Genomic DNA, 22,360 nt, shown 5'->3' on the forward strand with positions numbered 1-22,360 from the left:
ACCAGGGAACTGGCAAAGGGCCCGTTATTGACGGGCCCATTGTTAGCTCCCTCCCCATTCCCATTGAGCCCTATGAGGGCTCGCATGGGAATGGGGAAGGTCTGGGTTCACTGAATGGGGAAATACCGGGCCCTCCAAAGTCGGAATGGCCCGGTATTTCCCCATTCAGGGACCACAGACCCGGACCCGAGTTTTGAGGCAGCTCCAAACTCCTAAAGAGGCCCTATGTCTCTATGATGGACTCCTGGTAGGTGCCTGTTGTGCTAGTGTTGAAGCACAGTGCAGGGACAAATTGTTGTTTTAAGAGTCAGGTGTTTGGGGTCAGGACAGGAGGTTGAAGGTCCTACCCCTCACTCTGGGTTAATTGCCGTAACTGGTTGGGCGAGCATGAAGTAGGACTTGTGTGCTCAAGAATTGCTATGTAGAGCTGGGATGGCATCATGTGCGATGTAGTATGGGCGCACCAGCATTCCTGAGGGAATGGTGGCTGGCATGATGCAAACTGTTGGGATGTTAGTATCAAGTTTAGTATCTGGAAGGATTACTTGGGTTGGGTGGTGGGGGGTGGTAACAGGTTGGGCGAGCAGAGAACGGGTGATGGTAGAATGGCCCAAGGACTATGATAAAGCCAGATGTGGGATCTGTTAAGCAACGTGGGTAGCGTGTTAGTCATAACTAGACCTAACTCGTAAGCTTCGGGGGCCACACGATAGAGGACGGGCAGTCACGGCACTCCTATGATGCCTGGCCGCCATTTTTGTGTGGCTGTACATACTGGATAGGATAAACCCGATTGGCCATGGGGTTGCATTCTTATGATTGGCAATACCACAGTGGTGCGTGTAAAGATGAATTAAGGATTCTGGTACTTGTGGTCATGTATGTGCTGTAAAGGGGTTGCCGGGGTGTGTTTTATGTGAGGACAATTAGCATGTTTGTAAAAGAGCATGTGTAAAGTAGGGTGCGTAATATACCAATATACTAATTGAGTAGGGTCAAGGTTATACAAGTAAATGGCTGGGGATGGCCTGGGAGGTATGTGATTTGTAGTTATGAGTGTATAGCATGGTAGGCATGGTGTCCGAGTGAAAGATTCCCCACTAGGTTCCACCGGTGTTCCTAAGTTGTTGGTATTCAGCAAATTGCAAAGCCGGAGCCGGTCTCATGGTGAATGTCAGGCAGGGTAGCTATGTGTGTGGATTAGTGGTGTGGTTGGGGGGGAGAGAGGGAGTCAGTTCCACATTGCGTGAGTAGGTCATGCAGAGAAAAGTGCTGAGAGAAGATTACTGCCGGGGCTTGGAAAAGAGAAAAAATACCAACGTGCATAGGGTATCTGTTGGGCGTGTGCAGTGCTTATCTGCTAAACCTGGGGGGCCTCAGCACAGTGATGAACGGTCACAGTGGTCTTTCAATGCCAGCCGCCATCTTTGTGCAGTCTATAAATAGTGGTCTGTTTAGGTCCTATTGGCCTGAATGGTGCATGCTTTTCATTGGTTGAGCGTGGCACTCCGAGTCAGGTGCACCATGTTGGGGCATGCTGGTAGTTGTAGTGTGGTAGGGTCAGGCAGTTAGGTGATCAAGTAGATGTAGTTAATGGGCAAGTCGCTAGTAGCAAACGGTCTCTATGGGTGTGTATGTCAAAATGTAATGTTCAGTTGAATCTGGATGTTTCGCATCTTGAAAAGGAAGCAAGGCTGGTGGAAAATCACAAGTGGGGTGGTCAAGGAAAACTGAGGGCCTTGAGGGGTTCTAGGATGAAGGAGCAAGGGTAAAGGGTTTGATTGGTGCAAATGAGATGTACAGAAAGTACGCATGCGCAGTGGGAGGAGGAAGCAGTTAGCAGTGTGGCTGTGAGAAAGGGGGGGGCAAGAGTCAGGAGGCGACCAGAAGGAGGAAGGTAAACCAGTGTGTTTAGTGGTACAGAGTGTTGGCACATTGTTCATGGACCTGAAGGCAGGGATGCAGTTAATGTGTTAAGTGTGTAGGAAGGGATTGGAGGGCTGCAGGTGCAGAGGCATGGAGGGAGCTCCCTCCAGCTATGGACAGGGCCAGACAAGGGCCTTTGTAGGGGCCTTCATGAGGGTCCAGCGATCATTTGCCAGATCTGTTGGTTGGCTCTTGAGCTGGCCAATCAATCGTGATGGAAGGAGGGCAGGTAAGGCACTCAGTTGCAGTTTTCTGATGGCTGGCATGTTGCTGTGGGGATCAGGCCCAGGGTGCTATCAGCCCAAGTGAGCTTTTCAGACAAAATGTAGCACACAGGCTCAAATTGCAGTGGAATCGTGTTGCCGTAATATTTTTAATGATTCATTTCATTTGAACTGCATGGTGAGCACTCACCGCTCGGATCCATACAAGTACCCAACACTGCACTCAATGCCCATCCATGCCCCGTAATCATTGTTGCAACTTTGGCTACTTCCTCCCCTTTCTCTGTTACACCCTGGTATCGTCACTTTTGGTGGGTGGATTTTTGGGGCTTGGTGTGGGGACGAGTTGGCATCCCTGACTCTCGGTCTCATCTCTCTCAACTGCCCAGTGGAATCATACTTGCTGTCTTGGTGAGTCTGTCTGTTAAGCATAGGTTAAGGATAGCTTTGCAGACAACAGGTTTTGTTCTTCCCGTTCCTTCTGTTTTCAGCTTTGCTGATTGGGCCTCAGGCCCACCACAACCTTTTTGTGGTCACGCCTCCACATAGGATTGTCTCCAGGACTATGCCTTGACAGCGGTTTCCCCACTGTTCTCTATGCCGGGCCCTCTGGCATCCTTCTCTGGCATTGTCTCTTTCACAGGCTTTGTGCCTCCACACTGCTCTGCCCCATCAAGACATCACTATATTAGAGGGCTTCCCATATGTATGGCTCTCTGTCTCTCTTCTCGATCGGTGCATCCCTGTTACACAGAGGTTCACGTTCAAAGGAAAGTTCTGTTTTTCTTCAGGTGTCGTATTTCATCCATCATTACCTGAAGCTAAACAAAAGGAACACACATTACTTGCAATTGAAGGCAATCCCATTTAAGCATACAGTGTTCTTGTCCTCTCGAGGGGGTACACTCCCAAGTAAGGTCCCACTCGCCTCCCTAGAGAGTGTCTGCAGAGCGAACTCATGTCCTTAGACTCCCACCAGGTGACAAGGGGAAAACACTCTAGATATGTGACTATAGCCTGAGGAAAATCAAACTCCCATCAGTGGGCAGCTCCTCCTCATCAGTGTTGTATGGTTTATGCTATGCTTTTACCCTCACATGTCACATTTGAGTTTTTCACTAGACTTCTTTTCTGACTTTTGCATGTGAATGTCTCTCCCCTGAATGTGCAAGCAGTGTGGGGCTAATTACTTCCCCTCCATGACCTTCTGTATATCCATAATGGGCTTTGGAGTGCCAACCCACTCATTATGGCAGAACCAATGAGCCAGTCCAGTCTAAACACCAAGCATTACCCTGGCTGCTTTATGCAGCCAAGTAAGCACACCTGAGCTGGCTTAAACTGTCAAAGGGAAATGTGTTCCTCAGCCTGCATGTCCGATGTACTATGCAAGTCTGTGGGCATTTTGCTTCCCCAGCTTTTCCTTGGGAATTCAGGCTTTGGAACTGCACGTGAATGTGAATGGGGGCACGCCTGCAGTTCCACAACATAAGATCAAAACTACAATATAGGACAACTATGACCAAAGGCTGCAATGATACATATAACCAACAGATGGTACTCCTCCTGTTCACTGTTTCTACTTCCCACCTATTCTGTCCTTCCTCCCCCTTGTGCTCTCCATCCTCCACCCTTGCACTGTCCTTCCTCCCCAGCCTTTGTGTTCTTGCTCCTTCCTCCTGTACTGTCACTCCTTCTCTTTGCACTGTCCGTCCTCTACCCCTTGCGCTGTCCTTCCCCTTGTGCTATCCCTCCTTCCCCTTTGCATTGTCCCTCCTCTCCCCATGCACTGTCCCTCCTTCCTCCCCTGTGCTGTCGCTGCTCCTAACTTGCCCTATTGTTCCTCTCCCGATGTGCTGTTGCTCCTCCCACCTTGTGCTGTCACTGCTCCCCCCTTGCATTGTCACTTCTTCCACCTCTTTCACTGTGACTTGCCCACCTTCGCACTGACATTCTACCCACGATTCCAATGTTGATCAGCCCCCCTTGTGCTGTTGCTCTTCCCCAGTTACCCTGTCACCCCTTCCCCCCATTTGCGCTGTCACTTCTTAATTCAAATGTTGTACAATTCTCCTGTGCACTATTGCTGGCCTACCTTTCAGATTATGGATTTTTGTATTCTTCTTTGTGATGCCATTTATTTCTTATTCCTCCCCCACACAGTGCTTCTCACACACCCCTCAGCATTACCCTTCATTCCTTTCCATGCTGCCATCCTCTCTGGGTGTCATTTCTTATTCTTGTCCTCCATGCTAAATGTTAAATGCTATAAACAACTACAAATGTCAAAACTAATTGGTTTGCCAATGCTTGTTTTACTTGGCATCTGTGTTATGGCAAACATGATGTGTTATTACGCGGCTAGATAGCATTTTGTTTCAGCCAGTCTGGCTATTTATTACTGTGACATGACATTTCTAGAGACATTATAATAAAGCAAGCATGATATTTCAACTTGTTTTCATATTGTGGCATGGCATTTTTAATGGCAAAGCCAACAGGAGTATGTTGTTACGTGGGAATGTGGCCCTTTATTGCCAAAACCAGCATGGACAGGTTTTCTTATAGTACCATTACAGTTGTTATACTCAAAGCAAACATGAATATGTAGATGTATGCAAATACAGGCATTTATAAATGTATGGGCACAACCGGGGAAGAACACCCACAACCCTCCCCTTGATTCGATCAGGGTCCCTCCCAAAGCTAGTACTTCTGGTGACTTGCATCTATTTTTTTTTCATTAAGTACAAACTGTCTGGCTTTGCAACCAATTAACCACTTAAAGTGTGCTGTAAAATGCACAATTTTCTCCAACTATTGAAAATGATTTCTCAGGCGAAGAACCTGCACAACTCTCAGTTTGATTTTTACAGGGTCCCTCCCAAAGCACAGTCACTTCTGCATGTTTCTAGGAAGTATTTACGCCCCTCCAATAAAGTAATTCACCAGCCACCACTCAGTAAAGTACTGCCTTTATGGCACTCTCAAGCTAGAAAATGCAGGCATACTGTTATTTCACAGCAGTACAGTGCCTGGGGATATTTGGCAATTACACCACAAACGGTCATTTAGGCAGGCATGTGGCATGTGCAAAATTGTAAAAGCAAAGCAAGCTTGGCTTTTGCGTTACTTTACTGTTCCGTGAAAATACTGTTGGACTGTTAAGCTTGCAAAAATGTCCCGTGCGCTGAAATCGTAGTGCACATGACCAAGTGGAATAGGCGTAGGGCCACGAGCGCTATGATTTCAGCGCACTTGGTATGTGTGCAAGTATATCAGTGCACATGTATTTCAAAATGTGATTGAAGTTGGTCCAGTGTTCTGACACGATATAAAAAACAATCACATTTTAAAAATCAAACTGGCATCAATTACTCTGTAAAGCCCTTTGCAAGCTAGATTTATGTTCAATAAATACATGGAAAAAAATAAATAAAATGAATGCTGGGAGAAGAGCTTTGGAATCATACCACTTGTAAAAGGTGCTATGCAAATGCCCAATAATATTACATTCAGTGCTGGACTTTTGTCAATTACAGGAGTATAATGTAAAAAATGTTTTATTGTCTCTATAGTTATATTAAACTTTTACACAAACCATACAAAATACATGTATCAACATATTACACAGATAAAATATTATTTGTTGCTCTTTTTCTTTTCCTGTCCTTCCATCATATTCCATAAATCAAGATAATACATCAATTAAGACCTATCGTCATAATATAAACCATGTTTCTCACAGAATCAGAGCAGTCCCTCAAATTGCTCACTGGACAAAGCTCCAGCTTGGTGTAATAGCATGGTCAGATACACAGGCTCAAATCCTACCTCAGGCATTTAAAAGAACACATGCATCTATATTCAAGGAAAAAAAAAACTTTAGTTGCAGGGACGGTGAGAACGTAATGCAAAAAAACCCTGAAATTCAACTAAAGCCACATTAACTTCACACCCCCTGTTGCCCAGTCTATGATCGCAATGATGAGATCACATCACTGATAACAACACTAATTGCATGAAATCAAACGGATTACATCATGGTATTACATGTTAGCGCTCATGAAAACTCTCACCTTAATAACAATTTAGGCCATGGACTTGTCCATAAGAAAGGTTGTAGTTGGTTACTGTTCAAAAATACCAATGTGCATGGTTAAAATCCATGCCTAGTAGCCAAATCTGTGGCTAAAGGCCATAGCTAGTGCCCATTAATATGTTAGAATATACTGTCAGCATAACTGAGGCCACTGGCTGTTATTGTGTTGAAGACCATGGCTACTGGCTGGTTAGTTTATATAATATACAGTGGGCACAGCTGAAGGTCATGGCTTATTGCATTTTATTATTGTAAAATATACAGTGGACATGGCCAAAAGATGTACAAACTGTTCAAGGTCAAAGGCCATAGCTAGTGGTCCATTTATATGTTAGAATATATAGTGAGCCCAGCCAAAGATTGTGGCCACTTGCCTATATTGTCCTAATGTCCATGGCTAGTACCTAACCAGTGTACATAAAATTCAGTGAACACAGTTGAAAGCTGTACCACTGGTAAAGGCCAAACTCTACAGTTAGTAGACTGTTAGTGTTTTAAAATATTCAGTGCACATGGGTGAAGGTTGTCACCACTGTCCATAACTGAAGGCCATGACTAGTACCCATTCATCTGTTAAAATATATTTGACCATGCACAAGGCCAGTTATTGTTGTAATGTAATTAGTGTTGTCACCAGTGATGGCATCAGTGATGTGATGTGTAATGCCATCATTGTGGTCATAGGCTGCGCAACACGGGGTGCAAAGTTAAGATGGATTTAGCTGATTTTCAGGGGTTTTGTTGCATTACATTCTCACCTTAACATCCCTGTAACTGAAGTTTTTTCCTTGAATTTCAAGGATTTTGTTATTTCATAGATTTTAGAATGCTTCCGGACCACTAGCATGGTCTTCGGCCACAGTCACTGGGCATGGCCTTTGGCCGTGTGCACTGTCCATTTTAAAACACTATCAGACCTCTAGCCATGGCCTTCGGATTACAGGGTTTGAGAACTCACAATGTTTTTACACAATGTTCAGTAAAATTAAATGATTTGCTCTGCAGCAGACATTTTGGTTAAGCAGTGTTCTCCAAGCGGTACACCGCTTTTCAGCGCGATCATTTTGATGCAGCCTGATTTGGCACGGGCATTCTGCTGCAGTCCCTATTTCGACATGCTCTTTTTAGTAAAAAAGCCAATCCGGTGCCGTTATTTTGGCATGAGAGATGTTTGGACATGGCTGACTTCACAGCCAGGTCTAAATGTACAGCCTTGAACCCTCTTCGGTCAGAGTTTGAGGCGCAGCATTTAACATCCAGGCCATAATGGCTTGCTGCTGCATGGGGCATGCATTTCATACTTAACCTATAATTTAATATGTTCAATGATGAATGGCTATGTATGAAACCTGTGAAAATTCAAACAATAACATAATTGTAGCCTAATGGTTAAGTGCTGTGTCTCGAACTCCTTAAAGGGAAAGTTTCCTCAAAATATGTATTGTCACACTCGTTCTGTCATGTTTTTTAAGCATACTGTAATCGATCTTAAAATTTTTTCCTATGCATCTACCTTAGTTTTCCTCACATTTACACACGCAAAAACAACGGTTTGGACGTAGGCCATCTTGTGCTAATCTTATCCATTGATATATTGCCGTAAATTCAAGTGCCCTCGCAGCAAGAATACAGATCGCCTGCCCGCCCCAAACTAACATCACTAGTCAAATGACATGCTCCACCTATTTTCATGACGTTTGTGGATAGCGTAGCCAAATGTGCCCCATCATCACCCACGCCATAAGGTTACAGAACACAGAACCAGGAAGGTAAACACACAAATCCTATCACAGCACGTAACTTTTCTTTCTTGTCCCAGATAGGAGAGCAAAACCTTTATTTTTAAGAAAATATCAATAGTCTACAATGTAATAAGTGCTTTTATTTTGCAGAGAATGCTCACAAGAGAAGATCAAGTCCACAAAATGAACGTTATGTTTTTACAATACAAGTTATAGCTAGGGAACATCGCATGGATCAAATGTTCTTTATAACTTGCTCATGATACGCTGACTGCGATCAGCGATCAATCAATCTCTGTACTTAATTCCTGCGTGTCCTTATGTTACACCAGCAAAACATTCTAATGATGCATATGGTGTTCCGTTCATGAGAAGATATGGATTCTTTGCACTTTCAAGCGCAAGGCATTCTATTCAGCACGGTTTTAAATCATACACGCTGACAGGTTGCTTCTTATTGCTGCTACTGCCAAGGGCACATCAGTCCCTGTTGTTCGTCCCACATGACGGTAATCAAATAAACACCGTTTATGATTACCCGCCAATGTTGATTGAAATATCCATCCGACTGTAGCTGGTTACTATGGCATGAGCAGTACGATACAATATACCGGTGTAAATTACAGAATAAAAGAATATATTTTAGTACCTGTTCTGTAATAGAATATAACAAGTTAGCATAAAATTCAGAACTGGATGAAACCTAATCATAAACACAAACCACACAGGATGAACACGCGCATCACGGAGCTTGCACATTTCATTCGCTTACCAGTGTCGGCAAATATGTTCTTTTTGTTGTGAGGCAACCTTGAGCCCGCCCATGCGCTGGTCGACTGGAGCAGAGCATGCCGGATGTTGACAGCGTTATTCCATGCCCTTTACCCAGACCGGAGACTGGAGGCAAAGTTTCTGCAGTTGAAGGGCCAATGACTGAGAGACAAACCCAGAGGCCCAGATGAAGGCTTTTCACCAAGGAGCCGAACGCCTGTGGTCTGAGCATAGACCTTGCTCTTCAGCCGACCAGAACTTCTAAAGGGACTCCTCCCCCTGGCGTAGACCAACGGTTTGGTCCTCTGTTGGAATACACAACCCACTTAATAGCTGGTCACTCTAGCAAGACCCAGCGTCAAAGCTAGCTTACCAATAACAGACTAGAACCAACCATTCTCAGATACAATTCCCCAGCATGTTTCTGATTTGAATCATTCCGAAGAAATATGTGTACATTAATTGTGTGTCCCTTGCACACTACTGTATTCTCTGTGTTTAAATATTGTCACTTTTTTCTTTGTTTTGCACAATATGGTTTAAATATGATGTAATATTTACCACATGAACAGTATTAATACTCCCATGATTCAGGCATTGGTTGCCTGACTTAGTACTGTACCAAGTGTTATGCTATTTGTATTGTTTTCACTTAATGAACATGAAATATGAATACCAAAGATGTTTGGCCAGTCATTGGGCACTACCCGCTAAATTAAGCAGTTTTTTAGCATAAAATTGTTGCCCAAAGTTATGAGCATGGATTTAATCCATAAATAAACTATTCCACTATCGGATAATTAGCTTACTTTTGAAGCTTGAATACATAATGAAACTGATACAACGTAGCAGGCACACAATAGGACCGTGATTTCAACAAATTGATATTGGTTGGAGCCCCCGCCTTTGTTTTCCACAGAACCACAGACAAATGGGATTTCAGTGGAAGTGGTAAGATTAGTGTTGAAAAGAGAACCAAGTGCCCAAAGGAAAGAGTTCATCCCCCGCCCCTCCCCCGAATCACCACTTTATGGTGCAAAAGGATGCAACGGTGACAGCATACCAGGATATCCCACAGGACAAAGCATTAGCCTGCATACAGGTTGTGATTGCGGGTCTTCACGGAATAGTCATCAGAATAAGGTCCATCTAACCACCGATAACTCCGCACAGAATATATTGGTGTGCAAGGCAAGTAAGCAATACGTCCAAAAAAATCAATCCTCTATTCACTCCTCTTTAAACTATGCACACATACCAATCATTACTAGACAGAGATACAAACCCTGAGTTACGCACTCGCTTTTTTATAGTTTGAGATATAAATATCATTCAACATAATATAATGTACTGTGTCAATTCTTTCGGTCAAATAGCACATTTGCACATCACTTAAATAGTTGTTATGCATACAGCACACATGCCATTTTTAAACACACAAATATTATGTATGGTTCAGCTTACATAATTTCAGGAACTTCCATTCTCTCATTGTCACGCTGAGTAACCGTTCCGAACAACAGATTGCAGAAATGGAAACTACATTTTCATATGTCCACTTTCAATATAGTAAATGTTATCATTTTTTGTGGGTATTCAACACGTTGGGCCTCATTACGACCCTTGCGGAAATGGAAAAATGATGGCGGAAATGCAATACCGCCATCGAACACCGCTCGTTGCGATCATGACCCGTCACCGTAAAGTACGATGCCATTAGCGACACCGCAGTGAACGGCAACGCTAACTGCACCAAGTACGCGCACGCGCGCCTTGCAAAACCGGAATCACCGCCATGGCGCAACGGTACGCGAATTCTGACCCTAGCGGACATGTACTGAACGCCATCAAGCACGTCGTAAAGTACCATTCCGCCATGGCGAGAAATACGGCAACGCGAACCAACCGTAAATGGCCCACTGAGTGCCTGTACTCCACTCCCTGGCCTCATTGCACAACTCCTGGCAGGCGCAATGTACTCACACTATGCAACCAGTGAAATCCACTATTCACCCATGCATGCCAACGTAGAAAAGCATGCAGGGGCTCAAAGCGCCCCGTGAGTGGGCATCCATGTACGGCATGTCACCATAGCCGTACTGACGCAGCACAGGCATGTGAAGGTACAACACATCAAAATGAAAATCAAGAACACATGACACAAAACAACAGTAGTCCCCCATCGCTTGCCACCAGCGCAAGGCAACATCCACAACAGCATCCTGAGGGGGATTGCACCAGCCCTGTACTCATGCCAGTAAACAAACCAACCATCAGCAGAAGCATGTACCACACAAGTCGGCAGAGTGACTGAGCAGCCAGGCTCATCCCAAGAGGGGCCGATGGGAGCTGCAGGGCACAGATGGCATCAATACAGAAGCTATTCCAATGGACATGACCCCAGTCCCCCTCCAACAAACGCACGCAAACACAGTCACCTGTGACCAGCCACATTCTGAACAACCCATCATTCCACCAATCGACCTGGCTGACAGGCACCAGTCGGCCAAAAGCCAATCCCCCGCCCCTGAACAGCACATCATGTAAACAGACACAATGGCAGCCTCTATCCGTGACCATACTGTGCTACGTAGGCAAACGCGGCCAGTACTGTACCACACAACTCAACTCAGAAGGCGGAACACAAAGCAGATCATCACGCAATACATACCGCCACAAAGCGAAAATCGCCACATCACCTGCAAAGAACAACGCAACACGACAAATATCGGAATACAATTTAAATGCACATCCAAATGACAAAGGCCCCACATCAATTTGCAAAATCCCACCAAAACAACCATCATCACCGAGGGCTGCATCTGCAATAATTGACCGGCTTCCACTTGTGTGACGCCCTGTACCATCATGGCACACAGGGCTTACATCAACGTTCCAAAAGGCAACATGGAAGCGGCAAGAACCGCAGGTCCGTCCCATGAGGCAGGCACTAGTCGAGCTGAAAGGCCGAAATGTTGCACCTAGCCACCAGTACAGCGTAAGGGCATGTGGCCCATTGGCGATCGTCCCATATGATCGAAATGGTGCTCCACTGATTCACCCGAAGCTGCAGGAGTCGAGAGTAAAAACCATCTGGAGGAGTGGCGTAGAGATGGCATCTGCAATAGGGCAGGAGATACCTGTCACCCAAAAGAAACACAAATCAACCGATTGCATTACGGGACTCATGATGCATTACAATCTTCATTCAACACACCAAATCCACACCCATATGCATGCTAGCCCACTCCAAAGGAATATACACACCCCTAATCCAGTATCGAATCACAACGAAACCAATCGAGCTAAATACACCATTGGCAACGTCGGTTACTGTGCATGCGTCCGTCAAGATAGAACCCATGACATGGGATTAGTAACGTGCCTAGACACAAGTGTATGAAGGCGCGTCGAGACAGGGAGGATCCGACAAGGGCAGAGAGACGTATGTCCCACTATGGCAGCCTTGCATCACATAACGCAGGGGAAGGGGAGTGAACCAAAAAACCCATGTACATGGCAGACCCTAAACGGATTCATCAGTCCATGCATCCACACATCATTCCCTCATCCCGCAATGAAAACGCATGAATATTCACTCACATAATATGTGAAACTTCCATCGCGTCTGTGCGTAATGCAGTCCGCAAAAACCACTGTGCCCCTGGCCGGATCTGTAGTGTTGTGAAGCAAGATGGATTTGGGAACGTCCTGCCTCATCGTCCACTACGCTATTGCGCATCCCCTTCAATTCATATCATTCATTGCCTGCTCGTTATGGGCCATGTCCCAAGGACATTCTACAATAGAACGTTACATTTCCAGCCAGACCTGTGGGCGTATCCTCGCCGCTACTTCAAAACCCAAAATGCTGGCCTTCGAATTCCTCACTTGCAACATTACGTCGAAAAGGCTTCTGTGAACGCTTGCATTCACAATTACATCAATGTAGTGCGGCTGTGTGTCATGATGCTAACTGGCTGCAATCACAAATGGGATGCCACGCCCGTCGGTGAAGTACGTTACTGTGCTGCATGAGGGTCGGCCATCGATCGAGCCCTACATACCACTGACTCTTCACAGGTATGTAAGCGGCTGCAATCATAGCATGTGTAACAATGGGAGCATAGCATGAAAATCAGTCAAAGTACATCACACTGCCATCGGGATTTGATACATGATTCAAATCCCAAGATGCCATGCGGCCAAATGCAGCCTTACGTGCGGAACGTGCTCGACCAGAAGGGATTGCATCTGCCACAGATTCATTCAATCAGCACAGGTGGAGGCCATACAGGCCGACAGCACATATATTGCAGACCCAAACCCCTCCCACAACCACTCCCACTCCAAAATGCTACCGGCAGGACTAGCGATGTTGGGCCTGGGGTACCAGATAGCACTGCAAGTGCTACAACTACAAGAAGACGACGAACAACAACAGGTACAACAACCGGGCGCACAGGGGAGACGGAGGAGGAGGAGGAGGAGGAGGGCAAGGCAGGGTCAGCAAGGCCCACAAGCACTGCCACTACCACCACGCAGGCGGCCCGCAATCCCACGCCTCCGAGCCGATCCGTTCAACCTCACTGCTGAGCAGATCCACACCCTCTACCGTTTGGACCGGGACACCATAATCGCCATTGTGGACATGACACATGCTGACCTCGTGAGCATGATAGATAGCCCAACCGCCATCCCACCCCTACTGAAGGTGGTGTCTGCACTCCACTTCCTGGCCACAGGCACCTACCAGCACACAGTGGGACAGTTGCATGGCATTTCACAGCCACTGTTCTCACGGACACTCTTCCAAGTGCACGATGCCCTCCTGAAGCACGCCGACGACCACATCACACTACCACGCACGTACCAGGAGATTACCAACGCTAAAGTGGGATTCCATGCACTTGGCGGCATCCCGGGTTGCATTGGTGCCATCGACTGCACCCATGTTGAATTGGTTGTCCCACATGCCATGGAGGTCCAGTACCGCAACCGGAAACAATTTCATTCAATCAATGTGCAAATGGTGTGTGACTCCAACAAGATATTTACGCATTGTTGTGCCAGATTTCCAGGATCTACCCATGATTCTATGGTCCTGAGGAACACAAGAATACCACGCTACATGGAGCGACACGCAGGGCACAGATCCTGGCTACTCGGTGAGTCTCATTCCATGCATGACATCGTGGCCCATTTGATGCGTCAATGACCTTGCAGGGGGGGGGGGGGGGCTACTTAGCACTATCATTCCACTGACACCCTTTATTCGTCTCATACAGGTGATGCCGGGTATCCACTGAAGAGATGGCTCCTTACACCAATCCGGAACCCACAGAACGAGCATGAGGAGGACTACAACCATGCCCACTCACGTACCCGTGTGGTCATTGAACAGGCATTCGGCCTACTGAAGGCTCGTTTCCGCAGCCTCAGCAGGTCTGGCGGGGCACTCATATACAGCCATGAGAAGGTTTCTAAGATGGTCATGGCATGTGTCATGCTGCACAACATGTGCATACGTAGGAATGTGCCCATGCCCCCTGACGCTGTACTGCATGCACCTGAAGATGATGATGATGATGAGGGTGGGGATGTGGAGGCACCTCAAGGAGTCCATGAGGCACAGGATGCACGTGCAATCCGACAGAGCATCATAGATGCATGCTTCTAGCAACCACGCATGGTGCCTATTACACGGAAAGGGGACCTGTGGCACTGTGTGTGTGTAGTACAGGCACATTGTGGACTGTACGCCTATGAAGGCCTCGTACGCAAATATCAATGTCCACACATGTCATTGGATGATAATGAGGTGCTGTATTGTTGATGTGATTTGATTTATACACCCTATGGACCCGCCACCCAGTGAAGCCCAACACACCCCCTCCACCCTACTACCTCCCCCCCCAACACCAGTGTCCAAATATGCATGCTGTCCGTGGGTAGACGCTATTGCAAGCCCCCTCTACGGGTATCAGGGGCACCCCTGCCCGTGGAGCGCAGGTTCCTGCCAGATCTGCGTTGGGGGCTGCCCTGGACGGAACTTGCCACGGATGAGGTCTCTGCCTGCTCGCGTCCATGCATGTCTCTGAGGGTTTGTGAGAGCTCCGAGAGCACACGGCGCACAGCAGCAAGTTCAGCACAGACGTCTTTGGACGTCGCATGCAGTTCCCCCCTCAGGCTCTCGGTGCTTTTCTCCATTTGTGCTCTCAGGCTCTCGGTGCTTCTCTCCATTTCTCCCCTGAGGCTCTCACTACTTTTCTCTATTTGTGCCCTGAGTGTCTCGGTGGATGTTTCCATGGCTGCCCTGGAACCCCCGCATTCATTTGCATGGTCCTTGAGTAGCGTGGACGCTTCCTGCTGTTGCTCGATCAGCAGGTCGAGGGACTGTTGCCTCTGCTGGGCCATGGACATTTGCGGTGGTGTGACAGGGGGGCTGCTCAACACATGTTGCCTTGGCACAGGACTTGTGGGGGTTGGCCAGTCGTCGTCTTCAGGGTGCCCCTGCGTGGTTTCGTCATGGTGTAGGGGATGGAACATGCAGGGGGATTGGGAAAGGTCATGGATGGTACCTACGTCGCCAGCACTGTTTTCCGTGTCGGAGCATGCTGGCATGACAGCTGTGTCACCTATGGTGCTGCTACCACCAGAGGCAGTGCCATCAGATACGTTCTTTGGGGGGACCTGTGGTGCTGGGGTTGTGGACTTGCTGGCTGCTGGGGTGCCTGTTGCAGTCCCCTCCAGTGTGCTGCCACTTGATTCCTGCTGCTGCCGTGTCTTGATCCTTGCACCTGAGGTGGAGGCTCTTGGGACGTTGGTCCTGGCCCTCTTTGCAGGCGTGCTGGTAGGGGTGTCCTGCAGCTCATCGTTGGTATCGGACCCTGTGGTGGAGTAAAGAGGGGCGAGCGTTAGTTATGGGTCTGTCGGATTTGGAATGGCAACGTATCAAATGCATTGGGGTGGTACATGAGGCTGATTTGGGACTGGGCCTTGGAGGTGGTCTCATTTTCGTGTGGATTGAGGATGCATTCATTTGGCTGCCTGCAGTTAGGGGGTGCATGCTGCACATGTAGGGGTTGTTTATGGCTTCTTGATTGATTTGTTTGTTCATTCTGACTTTTAGAGGGCGCTGTCAGGGCTAAGTATGTATTGCACTATGGGGTCACATGGTACTGCACATGTTCGTGGTTTGTGGATTTCGCATTGTTTCTCTTGGCCAACCTACCTGATTCTCCGGATGTCGGCACTCCTTTCTCCATCCCTCCGACTCCCTCTATGCTCTCCATTCCTATGGTGGAGGCGCAGATTTCCTCCCAGGGGGTCAACTTGATGGGCGACTCTGAACCCCCCCCGGTAGCGGTGGCGATGTTCCTGTTCGCAGAAAGTATGCTGCGTACGCGGATCCGCAGGTCGTCCCACCGCTTGCGACATTGCTGTGGCGTGCGGGGTGTTGTCCCCACCGCACTTACGCGCTGTGCCACCAGGACCCATATGGCCTTCTTGTTGGCAAGGGCCGTCCTGGTCATTTGACTGGAGAAGACGACGGCGGAATTTTCCTGTAGGGTCTCGGTGAGCACGGTCAGTTCCTCTCGGGAGAAGTGTACCTGCCGCTTGCGGTCACACGCTTTCTTGGCTACCTTTCCCATATTTATTTTTTTAACTGGGGTTGCTAACGGGTTGGGATGTGTGTCAGGGTCGGATTTTTTATGGTTGTGTTGGGATTCGGATTTTATAGTTGTGCGGCGTGCTGTTTCCCGTTCCGGCCACATGCTTTTACTTCCGTTTCCGTATATTTACGGTGGCCGTAATTTGCGGTGCACGCTCGTTACGGTGACCGCTCATTACGGTGACCGCTAAGATGGGTGGCGGTATTGCACCTGGTGCAGCGTACGGCGGCGGTAAGGGCCGTTTTGGGGTCATTTCCGCCATCGCAGCCTTTCGGATTCCGCCATGGCGTAATGCTCGTGCCCGATGGGTCGTGATTGGCCGCACTTTGCTCCTTCGTGCTATGGCGGAAACGCTATTTACGCTGTTGCGGTCCGGTCAGTCAATTTCCGCCAGGGTCGTAATGAGGGCCGTTGTGTCCTTTGAACAGTTGCTGACTTTCCCTCAAGGCCAGATAAAAATAGCAGCCTGTTTTCGGTGATTAAGACAGAGATGGGTAGGTTTCGATTTTGTGAAAGAATGCCACAACAACAACAAAAAACTGGACAAGATGCTGCTTCAAGCAAGTGGTTCAGAAACCCAAGGACAGTTACAAACAGCTATGTAAAATATGTTTTACGACAGGAACGAAAGAACAGCCAGAAAATTATGTGGTGCTGGTACCTCTGGGGATATATCATCTCTGTAAGAAAATGTAATTGAAACCCCACCTTTCCCTCATCCAGCAATGTTTCATGACACAAAGCATACCCCTACTCCTTGTGTGCTATATACCAAGCGCCCATCATTACTATGTCCCTGCTCCGCTCTTGAATCATTTGTTTACTACTTACACCTCTGGCATATATTGCACGGCTCTTAGTATACTATAATTCATTCATGTCCGTTCATGCTCCCTTGCGCACCTGCGCAGCCCTGTCTACTATCATGCGAGGCAGGGTAACATTGCAAGCTCATACTAAATAGGTCTCCAGTGTGTTCATTATCATGTTAGGTTGCCACACAACGCACATCGTGAACATTTGTACAGCGCATTATACAACAACATTCCATTTCAAATAGCCTCAAGCTGAAATAGGAACGCAGGTCTGTGAAAAAATATTCAGAAACTGTAAGATACACTCATGCTCCAACTAGGCCTTCTGCCAAACATCCCTGCTAGTGCCTAGGGGATGAAGTAGGAGCCAATGGGTGTACAAGTGCAGGAGGAGGGTGTTTAGATAGATTTCTATACTCTGACGTGATGGTGAAAGCTGGCATTCCCCACTCCTACAATGAAATATTCATATAATAAAACACCAACAAACACACCCCAGTAGAGAATGATACAAGGACCAATTGCGAGTGAGTGAACGAAAGAGCTTTATATAAAGTTTAAAAGGGGCACGCAAAGAACACTGCTACTCCGAGAGCGCTCTGCCCAAACAACAGAAAATACACATTATATTACAAAAAGACATCACTGATGACGCATGATATAGGGGATACAATAAGTTTTGCTCATTGTCTGGAGAAGACAAGACATTACAGATGATATGATGGTGCTGTTCCAGGATTGCAGGACGCCGAACTGGTAACATCTTTAGGCCCATTGGACCGCTGGGCTCATCAAGGAGGTGTGCAGGGTCAGGCGATGTCCGTGCTCTAATATCTCTTGCTCTCTCTAATCTAACACATCTCAGCAAGCCTAGTCATGCAAGATTTAGTATGATACATAAAACGTAAGTATAGTATGCATATTTCACATAGGCCTTTGACCTGGGCCGCAGGGAGAGCGAAGATGCATGGGTCCAGGTGCCTTATCTAGCACAGTATTTCAGAATTCATGGGTTAAGTGTCTCTTGGATCAAACAAGGGTGTTTTGCATTTTGTTAGTACAAGGAGAATATATGGCTTTACGAGATTGATAATATGGGGGTGACCTGGAGTGACACATGGGCAGGGGTCTTACAATTGTTACATCAAAGAAATGTAAGGTTAGGGGGCTTGAGGTCTATATTTCTCTGGGAGGGGTCTGTTGGTGCAGAGGCAGGTTTGTGGAGATGGATTTCTTTTCCAAGACCAGGCCCTGACCCGATTGACACACAGGGCAGTGATCTCAAAGGAAGAAGTGAGATACAGTGTTAGCTTGCAACAATTCACACCCAGGCTTCCGTGAGAACAGAGCAGCCATGGAGCCGGCAGAGGGGAGGAGGTGGTGGGGTGGCAGGCTGGCTGTACGTGGAAAGAGAAGTGGAGAGGTTCAGGCTTGCATTAAGTGTGTATGTGCGACCTAGTAGAAAATGGAGTCTGCAGTTCATACAAAATGGAGTCCCGTGGTTCATAGGCAATTCACAGTTATGTATCATTCAATGGCTACCTCACACCTTGGCAAGAGGTGCGCTGTCAACCGTGGAATGACAATATTGTGTGCGTCATCAGGAATGAAGGTGGGCCTGGGAGACCCTTCTTCTCTTACATTCCCTCCTTTTGTTACTTAAGTAACTAATAATGTAACTCTTCCAAACGTTTCTATTAATTTTCCTCTGCCACAGCTTCATACCAGGCTGGGGATCCCTTTATTGGCTTCTTCGCCCGACACACTGATCTAAGGCTTTCCCCTCTCTGTGCATATTCATCTGGGGTACAGGTCATGTATATACAGCCCCCTTACCTTGCTAGATCTACCCATAATTAATCGTACCATTCTAATGCATGGGGCTCTTTACTTGTTGTGTAATAGAGAGGGTCTACAATGTTGTCAGTGTTATATATAGCAGCCATCCTAGATTTTGTTTCGGATTCTTCTCCTGTCTGAACCTGGGCCTCATGTGTTACCTGAATCACCTTTGTTGTGCTGCCCATTGTCACCATCATCATTGCACTGTTAGGAATGGATTTGGCACAGCACCGATTCTCAATTGGCACACGCAAAAAATGTGCAGAAAAAAGATGATGATAGGTATCAGCAGCTTCACAGCCATCCTGAGCCATGGCGGGACCCACTCAAACAGATTGTCAAACCATGTACTGGACTGCACTCCTCCTTCTTCGTTCATTATTTCTCCGAGATTGTGCACCGCTGTTATCACGTGTGATAAAGTTCCACTGTCCGCATCGGCAGAAGGTACGAAAGTCCAACATGCACTCCCAATTTTTCGGCAAACACCACCATCTGCTGTGAGAAGGTCTAGGATGTAGCGGTTCTGCATGGTCTTCAGCGGCAGGGCTCTCAGTTCCACCTTGATGACATTGAATCCTTCTTTGTCCTTAGCCAGCTGGATGAGCTCCCATCAGACTATTTGTAACCATTATGCATTAGTTTGAGCTTGGATGCTTGGGATCAGTGAGTGAAGAATGTCTCTTCTGAGGTTAATAACTTATCAGGTACTTGCGCTAAGAGTTCTGAGGATTCTATGGAGATGTAATTTGATGCCCACCATTTTCGTAACACTCTATTTTGCAGCTGCTCTTCCAACAGGACATCATACACAGGGTGTTCTTCGGTAGTTGAAAGGGGTGCCTGGGACTTCTTGGCCGACACCCCCTCTCCTTGGATGTGGCTTTCTGGTATTACCATCAGAGCTGAGTGCAGTGTTGCCAGAGCGCAGGTGCCTCTCCATGATGGCGGAAGGTGCAAATATGCTTGTTTGCTGCAAACCCAGTAAGTGTCCATTAAAGCCGCTGTTCCTTTCCTCATGTGCGGATGATGAGCATTTTGCTACAGTTCTTGTTTGTGACTAGGGGCACTTTCCCTATGGAAGCACAGTTTGTATGGTATTTCATGCTGTATTTATTTTGATCGGGTTCTCAAGAGCTGTTACCCACATTAGTTTGGCAATGTTCTGACCCAATGGAGCTTTTCATCCGACAGTCCTCGCAAAGCCTCTCCCTTGCTCCTCCTGCCACCTGTTGTTGGCAAACATTGTCCCTCGGATCACAAAGAATAGCTCTTTGACGCAGATCACTCCTTGTGGCTTGTTGTAGCAGCTTTTTTCATTTTGCAGCATTTGTAACAAAATCGTGTGTGCCTTATAGGTGCTTGTAATTCTACACAGTGAAAGATGTATTAGACATTGAGCCTTAGGAATAAGCACCTCTTGTGGTAACAACACTTTAGGGGTACCCGCGGCATGGGGAATCAAAGAACACACATAGCAACGCTCATTAGTTGCTTGCTTTCTCATTGTACTCATATCTGAGTACGATTTGTTTGATTGGTCTGGGTGATGGGGGTCGTCTACTGCATCCAAAATCAACCCATGATATGCATCATACTTATTCTGTCCTGCCCCCCTTTTCTGCCTCTTGCTCCCCCCTGGACCATGTTGGACTTCTAATAAGGTCCGGTATCGGATGGGGAATATTCCCGTTATTATCCTTGCACCCCTCGAACTGCTCAGTTGCCCATGCATTGAGTCAGGTGTTAAGTTGGGGGTCTGTGTTTCATCCTGCAGGTACTCACTACTTGATGTAGGTTATGAGGCAGTTTAGAGATCAACATGTTGCAGCGTAAATGCATAGGAATCAGGATCATTAATATCATACACATTAAATTCATGATCAGGGTGGTCAATTATTGAGTGATCAGCCATGGGGACTCTGACAGTCTTGTTTTTGTGCAGGGTAGTAAGATTTGTGGGGACATTGTGGACCCATATTAATTTAAAACCATCCCACACTAAGTGGGTTTGTTCTTGTATCATTTTGACTCCTCCTCCCCCCTCTATTATATCGATAGAGATAAAAGATATGGCCCAATAGAATGTGACACAAAATAACAATGTAAAAAAATAATATCACCGAAAAGCATAATCCACATTCAAAAGAGTATGCTCTAGTACTGCTGACATTTCTACTATTGCTATCTATTGTAGAGTCGTTGGCATTGTGGGCCCTTGTTTCTGCCTACAGAGTGAGACACAATTGGGTTAAGCACACATAATTTCTTTTCTTTACCATACATTTCACTTTCTACTTTTTTTACTTTGTATAGAGATCATTTATGGGATAGACAATATATGGAGGCATAGTTTCAGTGAGAAAGAGAAAGAGAGAGAGATAGAAATTAAAAAATTGTCATTTTTACTCTATACGTAGGTACACCCACTCCTGTGGAAATCAATGTATCTTATTTACATACACTTTCTTCTCGCATATGTGCTTCTTATGTGTAGCATTTCTATTTAATTGTCTCTTTTGATATTTTGTATTTCAGTTATGCAATATCATTCATTTCTTCGTGGCCACTAATTTTATGTTTGTGGTGTTCCTTCTTCTGTATGCTCTTCCCCTTCTGTTATTACACTGTCATGTGCTTTTCGTACATCCAATACATTTATCCAATATTTTAGCCTTTTTACCTTCACCGCAGTGGGGGTGCAATATATTACTTCATATGGGCTGTCTCCTGACGATGTTACTGTGTCACTTTCATTTTCCTGTGTAAAGGGTGGAGCTATTTGTTTTGCTATAATCCTTGCTGCTCTTGGCAATTTTCTCAAGTACTCCTGAAACTCCTCACCCAATATTGTGGCTGTTCTATGTGCATCTGATGCTCTCCTCAAGGGTGATATTGGGGTATGCATGCGTCTCCCTGTTACTATTTCATGTGGTGTCAAGTGGTGGTCTTTAGTAGTCAGGGTTCTTAATTCAAATAATGCCAGCGGCAAGCAGTACACCCAGTTTTTCTTCACGGTGTGGCACAATTTTAACAATCTGCTTTTAAGAAGGCCGTTGATTTTTTCCACAATCTCGTTAGCCTGCGGGTGGTAAAACAAACAGAGTTTATGTTTAATGCCCAACAGTGTAGTCACTGTCTTAAACAAGTCATTTACAAAATGTGTCCCGTGGTTGGAATGTATGTCATCACAGATTCCCCATCAGGGAAAAACTTCCCTCACTAAGAATTTCGCAGCACATTTCGCATTCGGGTGGGCACA

Source organism: Ambystoma mexicanum, chromosome 8 (genome assembly GCF_040938575.1).
Source record: "Ambystoma mexicanum isolate Mex_15411 chromosome 8, UKY_AmexF1_1, whole genome shotgun sequence".
In the NCBI taxonomy this organism is placed as follows: Eukaryota; Metazoa; Chordata; class Amphibia; order Caudata; family Ambystomatidae; genus Ambystoma; species Ambystoma mexicanum.